This window comes from Bombina bombina, chromosome 5 (genome assembly GCF_027579735.1).
Source record: "Bombina bombina isolate aBomBom1 chromosome 5, aBomBom1.pri, whole genome shotgun sequence".
Taxonomy (NCBI): domain Eukaryota; kingdom Metazoa; phylum Chordata; class Amphibia; order Anura; family Bombinatoridae; genus Bombina; species Bombina bombina.
This window is the reverse complement of record NC_069503.1, coordinates 713,068,633-713,083,987: the sequence shown is the minus strand read 5'-3', so window position 1 is coordinate 713,083,987 and position 15,355 is coordinate 713,068,633. Positions and strand designations below refer to the sequence as shown.

Sequence of the window (15,355 nt, the reverse complement as noted above, 5' to 3'; positions counted from 1 at the left end):
CGAAATCAGGAATCCCTATCTATAGCTCTCTGTAACCCCCTCACACCCAACCCAGGGGCAATGGAGTGAAAACAAACTTCAACCTAGGCTCCCACATCAACACTTATAGGCTAATTAATTTAAAACGCTAGACGATACTGTAGATAAGCGAGCTATGGGCCTAAACAAATGTACTGTGTAGGATGGGATGGGGCCTTTGCAATATGCATTAAACAACACACTACTTCATGAGAACTTGCTTCTAGAGAGCTAGGGGACCTTGTAGCTTGAGTTGATACAATAATGGATATCAGTAATATTTATTAGGCGTCGCCTCGGCCGCTGGCAACGTCCGCATAGCAAGAGTAGGAGGTTCATCCTTTAAAGTATGCAGTCCCCAACTAAGTTCTAATGAGCAATATTAAAAGTTAAGAAATACTGAATATCACTTGCAAGTAATATGGAGGTACATATATAGACATATCATGTAAATGGGAGGTTGGATTCTCAAGCAGGGGGAAATTAAACAGTGCTAAGGGCATTTATACATACATCCCAATACAATACAATTGAACTAACTATATAGCAAAACATAATTAACCTAGTCATCACACAGTTGTACTAAAGCTCTAGGGATATGCATAAAGGTCAATACCCCTCTTTTAAACTGAGAGACCCCTAGGAAGTGATAGTTTAACTTAACTTTAGTAACTGTGATGAACCTTATCTGCGTCCAGAACTACTTGAAGGGGTTATATATAAAAATGTAAGGAGTCCAAGACATAAGCCAAAGTTATTTAATTGGGGTATATAGGCTATTGGATACAATTAAGGGTGTCTTATATTAACTAATAAATTTGGGGGTGGGGGGATAACTATTTTAGGAATGAATTATGCTAAAGGAGAGGTAGGTATTTGACACGTAGGATAGATAATAGATACAATGAGAGAGCAAGAGGTGATAAATAACACAAGGAACATAACAACAGTTAAGGTGCATTATGACATGCTTTACCCTTCTACCTCTATGGGACCTCTATAAGTATTTTAAACATAAAATTCAGATAAACATACCAGCCCAGATAAAATCCAGTGTAGATTCAACTAAGCATGTTACATAAGTTTAGTCCATCATAGGGGCATGGGCCCTATACCCCACAATGGAAACAAAATTCTTACCTGTGGTTGAGTAGGTGTCATGTTTCAGTGCCTAAAACAGTGAGATGTTACTATTCCTTCTATCTAGATTAGACACCAGGCAGAGGTCACCTAAAATAACTACAAAAATCTAGGAGACATGTCTAACAACAAATTAGTAAGTGTAAAAACTAGAGTAGATCCCGTATAGCTCATATCCAATTCTTTACTCCCCTCTAGTGGTCGCAGTTGGTATTTACTTGTCAGGCAATGCAAATACATATCTAAGCTGTTAGCATGCGATCTGATACAGGAATTCTAATAAAGTAAGTGGCTCTTTGTATATAGCAAGTCAGCCATCTAACAGAACATGAGGCAACATACAAATTCACGCATCCATACCAGAAAACAGATAGTTATACATTTCCACATAGCATGTTAATAAAGGCAAACGTAATTAAACTTTGTAGAAAGTCCTCTAGTCGGAGCACTGAATCTTTCCAGAAGGGGTATTCTCTGTGTAAGTGTGTATAGAAGGTGCCAATTAAAATTAGCCATGCTAAGTCCACGAACCCACACCATCCCAAAGTATAGGCAAACCAAACACGGCATATAAATCAACATTGTCTCTCAATTTGCAGGCTGTAACTAATGTCAGACTAGAAAGATGAAAATGAAAATGAAGTTTAGGATTAACTCTGTAGGGAAAGCAGAAATAAAAAAGCCCACCTACACCAAGTCACACATAGGCAACGGAGAATATTGCTGTGTATATCAGAAAGCCACCGTGGGAACGTTAGTAGCTTAACAGTGAAGATAATTTTCTTAGCCGACTCCTACTTTGAGTACTTGTTCTGGAAGCTGTAGTAGCCATGGATTGATGGTGTGGCCTGTTTCTTGCACCCCGAATAGGTGTCGGCAGGCTAGTTGATGTGCTCTCTCATGGCAGTACTTCAAATTAACCCCACACTCTGCAGCCTTTTCTTGATAACTGATCCGGTGGGGAGGATTGCGCTTTGTGCCAGGGATTCCCGATACTGCAACCTCCTGTATATGAGATATATTAGAGCTTGGAGCTTCTGCAATTTTTGACGCCCCTTCTTTGCCTCCCAGCACCAGAGAGCTTATGTCCGGTGATCGGTGTAGTCGGTAGTGCGGGAAATTGAGCGCAGGCCTGGTCAGGGGAATGCCCTGGTTCTCTATATTCAAGTGTGCAGGCTTAGCGTACATTTCAGCCCCTTGTCCAGGGTGGGTATTGTCGGCTGTAGATTCCGGTAGGAGCAGGAAGGAGGATAATATAGAGATGAAGTGCTCTTTTAGGCTCTGAAAATGCTGATCTATAAGTAGTTGGGTACGTTTTTTCCCAAGCTGCTAGAGCCTCCATTTTGATTGTGCTGCGTCTTGTCTGGGTAACTTCAGTGTACCTGTCTTTTAGGGTAACCAGTGTCTCCAGATCTTCTCTGGTTTACTATACTATCGAGACAGCTTTTGGAGCCAAAGATCCCAGCAGGAGAAGGGTGCAATAACCCAGAGATATAGGCTAGATGTCAGATCTCGCCACATGGCATTATAGAGAGGTATATGCAGACTGCATGTTCCCAAAGTACAGCACATTTGTTTCCCTGAAGCTTTTCAGTATGGTAGTAGGTATTTTAAAGATTATATTAATAATTTGGCCCAAGATTGTATTAGGAGCTCCACAGAAACACGTCTGGTTGCTTCGATAGCTGGCTCCGCCCCCCGAGACCATATTTTTTCACTAGATTGTGTACACACTAGTTTATTTTGATCACATTTTTTGATCGACTCTAATTTTTCACTGCGTATCTCTTCATATATGATTTTTGTTCACATATGATATTTTGTTGAGCCACAAACTTATCTGTTTAAAATTTTTGATCACAAATGATATTTAGTTGAGCTATATCCCTATCTGCATAAGATTGTATTGTCCAGATTGGTGGATACCATTCCACCAATCTATTCAAACTGTTTAATTTGCTTAATTTGTCTAATTAGCTTTTTTTACCATATGTAGTACAGGGTAGTATAGTCTGAAAACTTCTACCATTCCTTATATATAACCTTGGGGTTATTCTGCCTTTGGAGGGATTAATCCCCTTGGATTTTACTCAGTATATTTTAAATTGTCTTAATATACCTTTATGTACCATGGATCCATGTTTATAAGATTTAAATTGTGTTTGTAATAAATTGTATTATATATTTTATATCCTTCCCTAGTTGTCTAACTATTACATTAGCTTCTAAATCCAATCTTAGGAACCAAGCCCTCACCAAAAGGGTTTTATTGGTTCTAGTGTGAATATATTTTTCACACACACACACCAGACCTTGACTTAACTGGCGCTCCTCTCTAAACCTTTCTTACAATGGTAAATGAAAGTCAGCAGTCTAATTAGTTAAAAGGTGTTAATTATCGTATCTCCTAAATAAACTCTTTGAATGTAACATCCTATTCTGAAAGCTGGTTTTAATCCTCTGCTCTAATAATTTAGAAATCAATTTCAGTGCTTCTTTTGTGAGTTACCTACATGAAACAATACCTTGTTAGTTTTTTCACAAAGTCAACACTTTAAGAAAATAAATTTTAGTTTGTAGGTTAACACAAATATGGAGAAAAGCAAAAGTGAATAATGTTGTATATCATTTTTTCCAGTGTCATAAAAAAATTACATAAAGAGTCCTTACATGTCTCAATGGTTCAAAATGAAGGTTCATGGTTATAAATTAGATATTGATAAAATATTTGTTTTGCCACTTTGTACCTTTTGGAGGTATAAAATATCCGACCATGAAACATGATATATATAAAATAAAAAATAAAAAAAAGGCTTACCACCTTCTAAATTCTCCTTTTTTTCTTGGTGGTGAGAGTTCATAATTCCTTTCTGGTTGGGAATGTATTACCTGGCAACCAGGAGGCAGCAAAGAAACCCTACACCAAGAAATTTAAATATCCTGCCTACTTCCCTGACCCTCCCAGTATTACGTATAGCCAATAGGAAAATTTTTATGAAAGTAAGCAAAAAGGACCAAGTTCCAGCCTTGCAAACTTGCACTACTTACGCACCATTTATGAAGGCCCAGGAAGTAGACACAGAATGAGATAAAATACTTAAAGGTGGCGACTGTCATGCCTCCAAGTAAGTCTTTGTGAAAGAAACTTCTTAACCATGAATATAAAGTAACAGAAGTGTCATTTTGACCCTTAGATTTACTTGAAAACCAAACAAGCTTGAAGACTGACAAACGTCCTTAGTAGCCTGTAAATAAAATGTCAGTGCCTAGACCACATACAGATTGAGCAACAATCTCCCCTTAGAAAATTGTGGAACAGGGCATTACAAGTTGACAAAGAATAAATCCTAAAGAACCAATAGGCAGCACTCAAGGGAAATATAATAAAATAAAATCTGATACTTTATTTAGGCATGTTAAAATTACAGTCCAATGTGTGAAGAACAAGAAACAAGAACTCCTTATGCGTTTCGTGCCTGTTGGCACTTAGTCATAGGATAATCTGAGCACTCCCTTGTTTCACCTTTTGTCAGCCATTCATCCAATCATTTTAATCTTTACAAGCTGAACGTAATTACTGTTACTTAGACCAGCAAGAGGTGAAATAGTGTTGCTTTTTCTTTAAAATACATAATGCTACAAATTAAAACCAGAATAGAAAATATTAGATAAATATTTCCATTGATACATGAAATAGCAATCTTTATCATGGATAGTACAAAAACAAATAGGAATACAAATAAATGCACAGAAATATCAAATAATTACAAGTGCTCTAATGCCTCTAAGAGTAAAAAAATAATTATTGCATGTGTCCTAGTCTGTAAGTATGGTACATATAAGCTACAATTATTAACGGGCAAATTATTCCTAAATGCAAAAAAAAATGTGTGTATCTTTGAGACAGAAAATCAACACTTAATATATGTACCCTGGTTCATATCCCCTAATATATAACAAGGCAAAAATATATAATAATATAGCATTATAACCATTGATTAAAAGCACAAACCCACATATTAAAGCAAAATGGATCCCAGAGCATTCAATAAGTCTACAATCAACTCATACAAACAGGACAATAACAGCAAAAGAAGAAGGATTAGGACACAAGGAAGGAACAACAATCTCCTGATTAATATTCTTGTTTAGAACAACTTTAGGAAAAAAAACATAATTTATGTAAGAACTTACCTGATAAATTCATTTCTTTCATATTAGCAAGAGTCCATGAGCTAGTGACGTATGGGATATACATTCCTACCAGGAGGGGCAAAGTTTCCCAAACCTCAAAATGCCTATAAATACACCCCTCACCACACCCACAATTCAGTTTAACGAATAGCCAAGAAGTGGGGTGATAAAAAAGTGCGAAAGCATATAAAATAAGGAATTGGAATAATTGTGCTTTATACAAAATCATAACCACCACAAAAAAAAGGGCGGGCCTCATGGACTCTTGCTAATATGAAAGAAATGAATTTATCAGGTAAGTTCTTACATAAATTAGGTTTTCTTTCATGTAATTAGCAAGAGTCCATGAGCTAGTGACGTATGGGATAATGACTACCCAAGAAGTGGATCTTTCCACACAAGAGTCACTAGAGAGGGAGGGATAAAATAAAGACAGCCAATTCCTGCTGAAAATAATCCACACCCAAAATAAAGTTTAACGAAAAACATAAGCAGAAGATTCAAACTGAAACCGCTGCCTGAAGTACTTTTCTACCAAAAACTGCTTCAGAAGAAGAAAATACATCAAAATGGTAGAATTTAGTAAAAGTATGCAAAGAGGACCAAGTTGCTGCTTTGCAGATCTGGTCAACCGAAGCTTCATTCCTAAACGCCCAGGAAGTAGAAACTGACCTAGTAGAATGAGCTGTAATTCTCTGAGGCGGAGTTCTACCCGATTCAACATAGGCAAGATGAATTAAAGATTTCAACCAAGATGCCAAAGAAATGGCAGAAGCTTTCTGGCCTTTTCTAGAACCGGAAAAGATAACAAATAGACTAGAAGTCTTACGAAAAGATTTCGTAGCTTCAACATAATATTTCAAAGCTCTAACAACATCCAAAGAATGCAACGATTTCTCCTTAGAATTCTTAGGATTAGGACATAATGAAGGAACCACAATTTCTCTACTAATGTTGTTGGAATTCATAACTTTAGGTAAAAATTCAAAAGAAGTTCGCAACACCGCCTTATCCTGATGAAAAATCAGAAAAGGAGACTCACAAGAAAGAGCAGATAATTCAGAAACTCTTCTGGCAGAAGAGATGGCCAAAAGGAACAAAACTTTCCAAGAAAGTAATTTAATGTCCAATGAATGCATAGGTTCAAACGGATGAGCTTGAAGAGCTCCCAGAACCAAATTCAAACTCCAAGGAGGAGAAATTGACTTAATGACAGGTTTTATACGAACCAAAGCTTGTACAAAACAATGAATATCAGGAAGAATAGCAATCTTTCTGTGAAAAAGAACAGAAAGAGCAGAGATTTGTCCTTTCAAAGAACTTGCGGACAAACCCTTATCTAAACCATCCTGAAGGAACTGTAAAATTCTCGGTATTCTAAAAGAATGCCAGGAAAAATGATGAGAAAGACACCAAGAAATATAAGTCTTCCAGACTCTATAATATATCTCTCGAGATACAGATTTACGAGCCTGTAACATAGTATTAATCACAGAGTCAGAGAAACCTCTTTGACCAAGAATCAAGCGTTCAATCTCCATACCTTTAAATTTAAGGATTTCAGATCCTGATGGAAAAAAGGACCTTGTGACAGAAGGTCTGGTCTTAACGGAAGAGTCCATGGTTGGCAAGAGGCCATCCGGACAAGATCCGCATACCAAAACCTGTGAGGCCATGCCGGAGCTACCAGCAGAACAAACGAGCATTCCTTCAGAATCTTGGAGATTACTCTTCGAAGAAGAACTAGAGGCGGAAAGATATAGGCAGGATGATACTTCCAAGGAAGTGATAATGCATCCACTGCCTCCGCCTGAGGATCCCGGGATCTGGACAGATACCTGGGAAGTTTCTTGTTTAGATGGGACGCCATCAGATCTATTTCTGGAAGTTCCCACATTTGAACAATCTGAAGAAATACATCTGGGTGAAGAGACCATTCGCCCGGATGCAACGTTTGGCGACTGAGATAATCCGCTTCCCAATTGTCTATACCTGGGATATGAACCGCAGAGATTAGACAGGAGCTGGATTCCGCCCAAACCAAAATTCGAGATACTTCTTTCATAGCCAGAGGACTGTGAGTCCCTCCTTGATGATTGATGTATGCCACAGTTGTGACATTGTCTGTCTGAAAACAAATGAACGATTCTCTCTTCAGAAGAGGCCAAAACTGAAGAGCTCTGAAAATTGCACGGAGTTCCAAAATATTGATCGGTAATCTCACCTCCTGAGATTCCCAAACTCCTTGTGCCGTCAGAGATCCCCACACAGCTCCCCAACCTGTGAGACTTGCATCTGTTGAAATTACAGTCCAGGTCGGAAGCACAAAAGAAGCCCCCTGAATTACACGATGGTGATCTGTCCACCATGTTAGAGAGTGTCGAACAATCAATTTTAAAGATATTAATTGAGATATCTTCGTGTAATCCTTGCACCATTGCTTCAGCATACAGAGCTGAAGAGGTCGCATGTGAAAACGAGCAAAGGGGATCGCGTCCGATGCAGCAGTCATAAGACCTAGAATTTCCATGCATAAGGCTACCGAAGGGAATGATTGTGACTGAAAGTTTCGACAAGCTGTAATCAACTTTAGACGTCTCTTGTCTGTTAAAGACAGAGTCATGGACACTGAATCCATCTGGAAACCCAGAAAGGTTACCCTTGTCTGAGGAATCAAAGAACTTTTTGGTAAATTGATCCTCCAACCATGATCTTGAAGAAACAACACAAGTCGATTCGTATGAGATTCTGCTAAATGTAAAGACTGAGCAAGTACCAAGATATCGTCCAAATAAGGAAATACCACAATACCCTGTTCTCTGATTACAGACAGCAGGGCACCGAGAACCTTTGTAAAAATTCTTGGAGCTGTAGCTAGGCCAAACGGCAGAGCCACAAACTGGTAATGCTTGTCCAGAAACGAAAATCTCAGGAACTGATAATGATCTGGATGAATCGGAATATGCAGATATGCATCCTGTAAATCTATTGTGGACATATAATTCCCTTGCTGAACAAAAGGTAAGATAGTCCTTACAGTTACCATCTTGAACGTTGGTATCCTTACATAACGATTCAATATTTTTAGATCCAGAACTGGTCTGAAAGAATTCTCTTTCTTTGGTACAATGAAGAGATTTGAATAAAACCCCATCCCCTGTTCCGGAACTGGAACTGGCATAATTACTCCAGTCAACTCTAGATCTGAAACACATTTCAGAAATGCTTGAGCTTTTACTGGATTTACTCTGTCAATGGTACACACAAAGAGGAACTCCAGCACTCCAGTATTAGAAAAAGGCAATTTATTAAGCAACGTTTCGGGGTCACAGCCCCTTCCTCATGCTATAACTGGATTTACTGGGACATGGGAAAGAAAAAATCTCTTTGCAGGAGGTCTCAACTTGAAACAAATTCTGTACCCTTCTGAAACAATGCTCTGAATCCAAAGATTGTGAACAGAATTGATACAAATTTCCTTGAAAAAACGTAACCTGCCCCCTACCAGCTGAGCTGGAATGAGGGCCGCACCTTCATGTGGACTTAGAAGCAGGCTTCTAAAACTGAAACTGCTCCTGAGGATGAAGGATCAGGCTTTTGTTCTTTGTTGAAACGAAAGGAACGAAAACTATTATTAGCCCTGTTTTTACCTTTAGATTTTTTATCCTGTGGTAAAAAAGTTCCTTTCCCACCAGTAACAGTTGAAATAATGGAATCCAACTGAGAACCAAATAATTTGTTACCCTGGAAAGAAATGGAAAGTAAAGTTGATTTAGAAGCCATATCAGCATTCCAAGTTTTAAGCCATAAAGCTCTTCTAGCTAAAATAGCTAGAGACATAAACCTGACATCAACTCTGATAATATCAAAAATGGCATCACAGATAAAATTATTAGCATGTTGAAGAAGAATAATAATATCATGAGAATCACGATGTGTTACTTGTTGCGCTAAAGTTTCCAACCAAAAAGTTGAAGCTGCAGCAACATCAGCCAAAGATATAGCAGGTCTAAGAAGATTACCTGAACACAGATAAGCTTTTCTTAGAAAGGAATCAATTTTCCTATCTAGAGGATCCTTAAACGAAGTACCATCTGACGTAGGAATAGTAGTACGTTTAGCAAGGGTAGAAATAGCCCCATCAACTTTAGGGATCTTGTCCCAAAATTCTAATCTGTCAGACGGCACAGGATATAATTGCTTAAAACGTTTAGAAGGAGTAAATGAATTACCCAAATTATCCCATTCTTTGGAAATTACTGCAGAAATAGCATCAGGGACAGGAAAAACTTCTGGAATAACTACAGGAGTTTTAAAAACCTTATTTAAACGTTTAGATTTAGTATCAAGAGGACCAGAATCCTCTATTTCTAAAGCAATTAGGACTTCTTTAAGTAAAGAACGAATAAATTCCATTTTAAATAAATATGAAGATTTATCAGCATCAACCTCTGAGACAGAATCCTCTGAACCAGAGGAATCATCAGAATCAGAATGATGATGTTCAGTTAAAAATTCATCTGTAGGGAGAGAAGTTTTAAAAGATTTTTTACGTTTACTAGAAGGAGAAATAACAGACATAGCCTTCTTTATGGATTCAGAAACAAAATCTCTTATATTATCAGGAACATTCTGCACCTTAGATGTTGAAGGAACTGCAACAGGCAATGGTACTTTACTAAAGGAAATATTATCTGCTTTAACAAGTTTGTCATGACAATCAATACAAACAACAGCTGGAGGAATAGCTACCAAAAGTTTACAGCAGATACACTTAGCTTTGGTAGATTCAGCACTTGACAGCGATTTTCCTGTAGTATCTTCTGACTCAGATGCAACTTGAGACATCTTGCAATATGTAAGAGAAAAAACAACATATATATAAAGCAAAATTGATCAAATTCCTTAAATGACAGTTTCAGGAATGGGAAAAAATGCCAAAGAACAAGCTTCTAGCAACCAGAAGCAATAAAAAAATGAGACTTAAATAATGTGGAGACAAAAGTGACGCCCATATTTTTTCGCGCCAAATAAGACGCCCACATTATTTGGCGCCTAAATGCTTTTTGGCGCCAAAAATGACGCCACATCCGGAACGCCAACATTTTTGGCGCAAAATAACGTCAAAAAATGACGCAACTTCCGGCGACACGTATGACGCCGGAAACGGAAATAGAATTTTTGCGCCAAAAAAGTCCGCGCCAAAAATGACGCAATAAAATGAAGCATTTTCAGCCCCCGCGAGCCTAACAGCCCACAGGGAAAAAGTCAAATTTTAAGGTAAGAAAAAATGTTAAATTAAAATGCATTATCCCAAATATGAAACTGACTGTCTGAAAATAAGGAAAGTTGAACATTCTGAGTCAAGGCAAATAAATGTTTGAATACATATATTTAGAACTTTATAAACAAAGTGCCCAACCATAGCTAGGAGTGTCACAGAAAATAAGACTTACTTACCCCAGGACACTCATCTACATATAGTAGATAGCCAAACCAGTACTGAAACGAGAATCAGTAGAGGTAATGGTATATATAAGAGTATATCGTCGATCTGAAAAGGGAGGTAAGAGATGAATCTCTACGACCGATAACAGAGAACCTATGAAATAGACCCCGTAGAAGGAGATCACTGCATTCAAATAGGCAATACTCTCCTCACATCCCTCTGACATTCACTGCACGCTGAGAGGAAAACCGGGCTCCAACTTGCTGCGGAGCGCATATCAACGTAGAATCTAGCACAAACTTACTTCACCACCTCCATCGGAGGCAAAGTTTGTAAAACTGAATTGTGGGTGTGGTGAGGGGTGTATTTATAGGCATTTTGAGGTTTGGGAAACTTTGCCCCTCCTGGTAGGAATGTATATCCCATACGTCACTAGCTCATGGACTCTTGCTAATTACATGAAAGAAACCAGGATTAGTACGTAACACCAACTTATCCGAATGAAAAATCAGATAAGGAGAATCAAATTGTGATGCCGAAAGCTCAGAGACTCTTTGAGCAAAAGAAATAGCAACCAGAAACAAAACTTTCCAAGATAATAACTTAATATCGACGGAATGCATAGGTTCAAACGGAACCCCTTGAAGAACTCTAAGAACCAAATTTAAACGCCAAGGAGGAGCAATTGGTCTAAATACAGGCCTGATTCTAGTCAGAGCCTGACAAAAAGATTACACATCTGGAACATCCGCCAGATGCTTATGTAATAAAATAGATAAAGTAGAAATCTGTCCCTTTAAGGAACTTGCTGATAACCCCTTCTCCAATCCTTCTTGGAGAAAAGCAGCAGCACAAACCAGGACGCAGTCCCGGCCGTTGCGCAAGACCCATTCAAATGGAAGCCATCTCACAAGTCTGCTGCCAACAAGGCCCCTAAGGGGGCCAAGGGTAGTCGCACACAGGGGAACAGAAAGATACATGGAAAGATATTTACGCCATATCTTATGGTGAATTTTCCTAGTAACAGACTTACAAGCCTGAATTAAAGTATCTACAACCAAATCAGAAAAACCTCGCTTCGACAAAACTAAGCGTTCCATCTCCAAACAGTCAGCTGCAGAGAAACTAGATTCGGATGATGGAAGGGACCCTGAATGAGAAGGTCTTTCCTCAAAGAAAGCTTCCACGGTGGCTAGGATGACATGTCCACCAGATCGGCATACCAAATCCTGCGAGGCCACGCAAAGGCGATGAGAATCACAGATATCTTCTCCTGTTTGACTCGAGCAATCATCCTGGGAAGAAGAGCGAACGTAGGGAATACATAAGCTTGACTGAAAAACCAAGGGACTGCCAAGGGCCTCTATCAGCTCGGCTTGGGATCCCTGGACCTGGACCCTTATCTCAGAAGCTTGGCACTCTGACGAGATGCCATGAGATCTGCCCCAACTGAGAATCGGGTTTGAAAATACCTCCGGATGGAGTTCCCACTCTCCCGGATGAAACGTCAGCCCGCTCAGAAATCTGCTTCCCAGTTCTCCACCCCTGGGATGTGGTTCGCCGACAGATGACAAGAGTGAAACTCCGCCCACCGTATAGTCTTGGCTACCTCTATCTTCGCTAAGGAACTCCTTGTTCCACCCTGATTGATATAAACTACCGTCGTAATATTGTCCGACTGGAATCCGATAAATTGAGCCGAAGCCAACTGAGGTCAAACCCGAAGCGCATTAAATAAAGCTCTCAACACTAGGATATCGATGGGAAGAGGAAACTCCGCCTGAGTCCATACACCCTGAGCCCTGAGGGAGTACCAGACTGCTCCCCATCCTAACAGGCTGGTATCTGTTTTCACTATCACCCATGAGGGTCTGCAGAAACATGTCCCCTTGGATAGATGAACCAGCGACAACCATAGAACAGATTACCTTGTCTCCCAATCTAGATTTATTCGAGGAGATAAAACTGCAAAATCTCAATTCTACTGCCTGAGCATGCTTAGTTGTCAGAGATGAAACCAAGCAAACGGTATGATGACCATCGCCGCCACCATCAAACCGATTAACTCCATGGACTGGACAATTGACGGCCGAGGAGTGGACAGAAGGACTCGACAAGGAATCAGAATCCGTGACCTTCGCCAGAAAAAAAAGTCATGGATACAGAGTCTATTAGATTTCCCAGGAAGGGAACCCCTGTCTGTGGAATTAAACTCTCTTCCAGATTTATCCACCCGTGAATTCCCCGGAGGGATAGTAGTACAATGTCAGAATGAGACCTTGCTAGTTGATAAGATGACACCTGGATAAGAATATAGGCAAATTCGGTAGCTTGCCAATCATGGTTTAGGCGAGGTTATTTGTAACCTACCAGTGAAAAAAGACTTGCTGTGTGGAACACAGCCACAGCTGTATTCAAGCTCTCAACCTTCAGCTCTTAAAACAGCAAAAGTCTACCACTAGTCCATTGAGGGGCAGAGGTGCTGCCGCAATGCCTCACGGACTTAGAACCGCCAGTAGAGACCCCAGAACCTTTAGACCGAAAGGAAGAGTCACAAACTGAAAACGTTTTTCCAGAAGACAAACCGTAGGAACTTGTGATGATCTTTATGAATAGGAACATGAAGATATGCATCCTTTAGATGCACTGTCATCATAAATTAATCCTCCTGGATCAATTGAATGAATAGTTTCCATCTTGCAAGATGGAACGCTGAGAAACAAGCTTAGACTCTAGAAACTTAAGATAGATCTGAAAAGCCCCTCCTTTTTGGGAACTTCAACCAGATGTGAACAAAAATACCTATCAAGCCAGGATCCACCAAAGCCCTCTTGTAGAGATATTTATAAAAAATTCAAACTTAGAACATACATTTGAGTATCAAGGCTCTAACCCTAAATCTCAGAGAGATGGGACATAGAACCTCTATCATGACCTAATTTTAGGGAAGTTTCTGACTTAAAAGCATCAGACAACGCATCCCACCAAAATACTGTCGCACCAACGATGGTGTTAAGGGTATTGAGAACACAGTAGGTCCATATAACTTTTGAAAAACCCAACTATTCCCTAAGGAAAAAAGTGATTCACTTATCTAGGTTAGAAACTGCTCCTTCACCCTAGGTAAAGTCTAACCTGGCAACAGCGGCTGAATTAAAACTGCTGGCCCTCTATCCGGTAGGCTGCTTGCTTACCCACTAAGCAACCAAGGATTTTGTGCCCAGTCCCCTAAACCAAGGAGGTTATCGGAAACCCCTCCTTAAATATAAGAAATGAGGTCCTTCTCCCTGGACGTACTAGGGCAGAATACACAAGGATAGAACGAAAGTTCTGAACAAACTTTTGAACACTATAGGTTTGTGGCCTAAGATGAACATAATCAACATACTCCCAAATGGCAAACGCCTTAAAGGAAAAAAGTTAAAAAAAAAAAGTGTAATATTTTGTTGAAAATATACACACACAAACGTTACTACCACTTTAAATTTAATTTAAGTGTGTACATGTTCTTTTAAAATGTGTTTCATCATAAAATACAAATACCCTTACTTGAAGTGTTAGAGACTCCAAAAGCGATTGACTCATACTTTATGTATTTTTGTTTTATTTGTTTTATTTGCTTTATTTTCTTATTATTCCATTCCTGATTATAATATTGTATCAACGTTTATGTACAATAAAAAATGTTCAATAAAAAAATTTCAACATAAAATGTGTTTCATGTCACTTTGTATGTATTGGGTACTTGTAAAGTGCGGCTAATCCCCTTAAGGGTCTCAATACGCTGCTCATTTTATCAACCTCAGAAGGAATTAAAGGCTGAGTGGACCTTGCCGGGGATCAAACCTGCAACCCTTGGGTTGCTACAGAACTTAGCCACAGTGCCTTGGCATGCTGATCTATATGTCCGACTTGAATAGATCAAACAGCTGAAAAGTATCAAATACTCAAGGTTGTTCCCCTCCACGAAAATCTTTAAGAAAGGCAAAAGATTTATTCAATCTGAAGAGAGACCAGAATATTACTGCGACTTGAAATGGCACATTAACCAAAAAAAGAAGGTACACCATCACCATGTATTTGCATCAAAAAATAAATGTGCTGCTATATGTGGCATAAAACACAGAACCCCCTGACTTCAACTTAGCCTATAGGAGTCTGTCTGTAATTGGATGGGCACTGACAGATAACATGTATCCGGATTAGATATAACCTTTCTTACATACTGCGTGACTGTGAAGCTTGTCTGCCATATGCCTAACGCAGCAGAGAACAGTATCCAGCTCACTGAAAAACACCCTCACATAAAGAGCGCAAAGCTTCTCAGCTAAATGCTATAATACAGCAGAGAAGGCAGCTGGCGTCCATTCAAATTTGTAAAAACAATGGTGTGAACCTTAGCTCCGCCCATCATAGGCGCATCAAGTAAAATCTCCCGGTCTGCTAATTTGAGACAAATGGAGCTGTCGGGAAAACCATGTATACAAGAAATATAACCCCTTCAAGAAATTCTCCCTATCGGATGCCTCATTAAGCCGTAGGGAGTGGGACATG

General features: G+C 39.2%; 1 non-coding gene across 1 annotated transcript; it reads right to left on the bottom strand.

The window, feature by feature from the left end:
* Positions 1–14,709: 14,709 nt before the first annotated feature.
* On the bottom strand, positions 14,710–14,823 carry LOC128661869 (U5 spliceosomal RNA). Its single transcript, XR_008402649.1, has one exon. It is a non-coding gene; the product is annotated as a U5 spliceosomal RNA (small nuclear RNA).
* Positions 14,824–15,355: the final 532 nt, after the last annotated feature.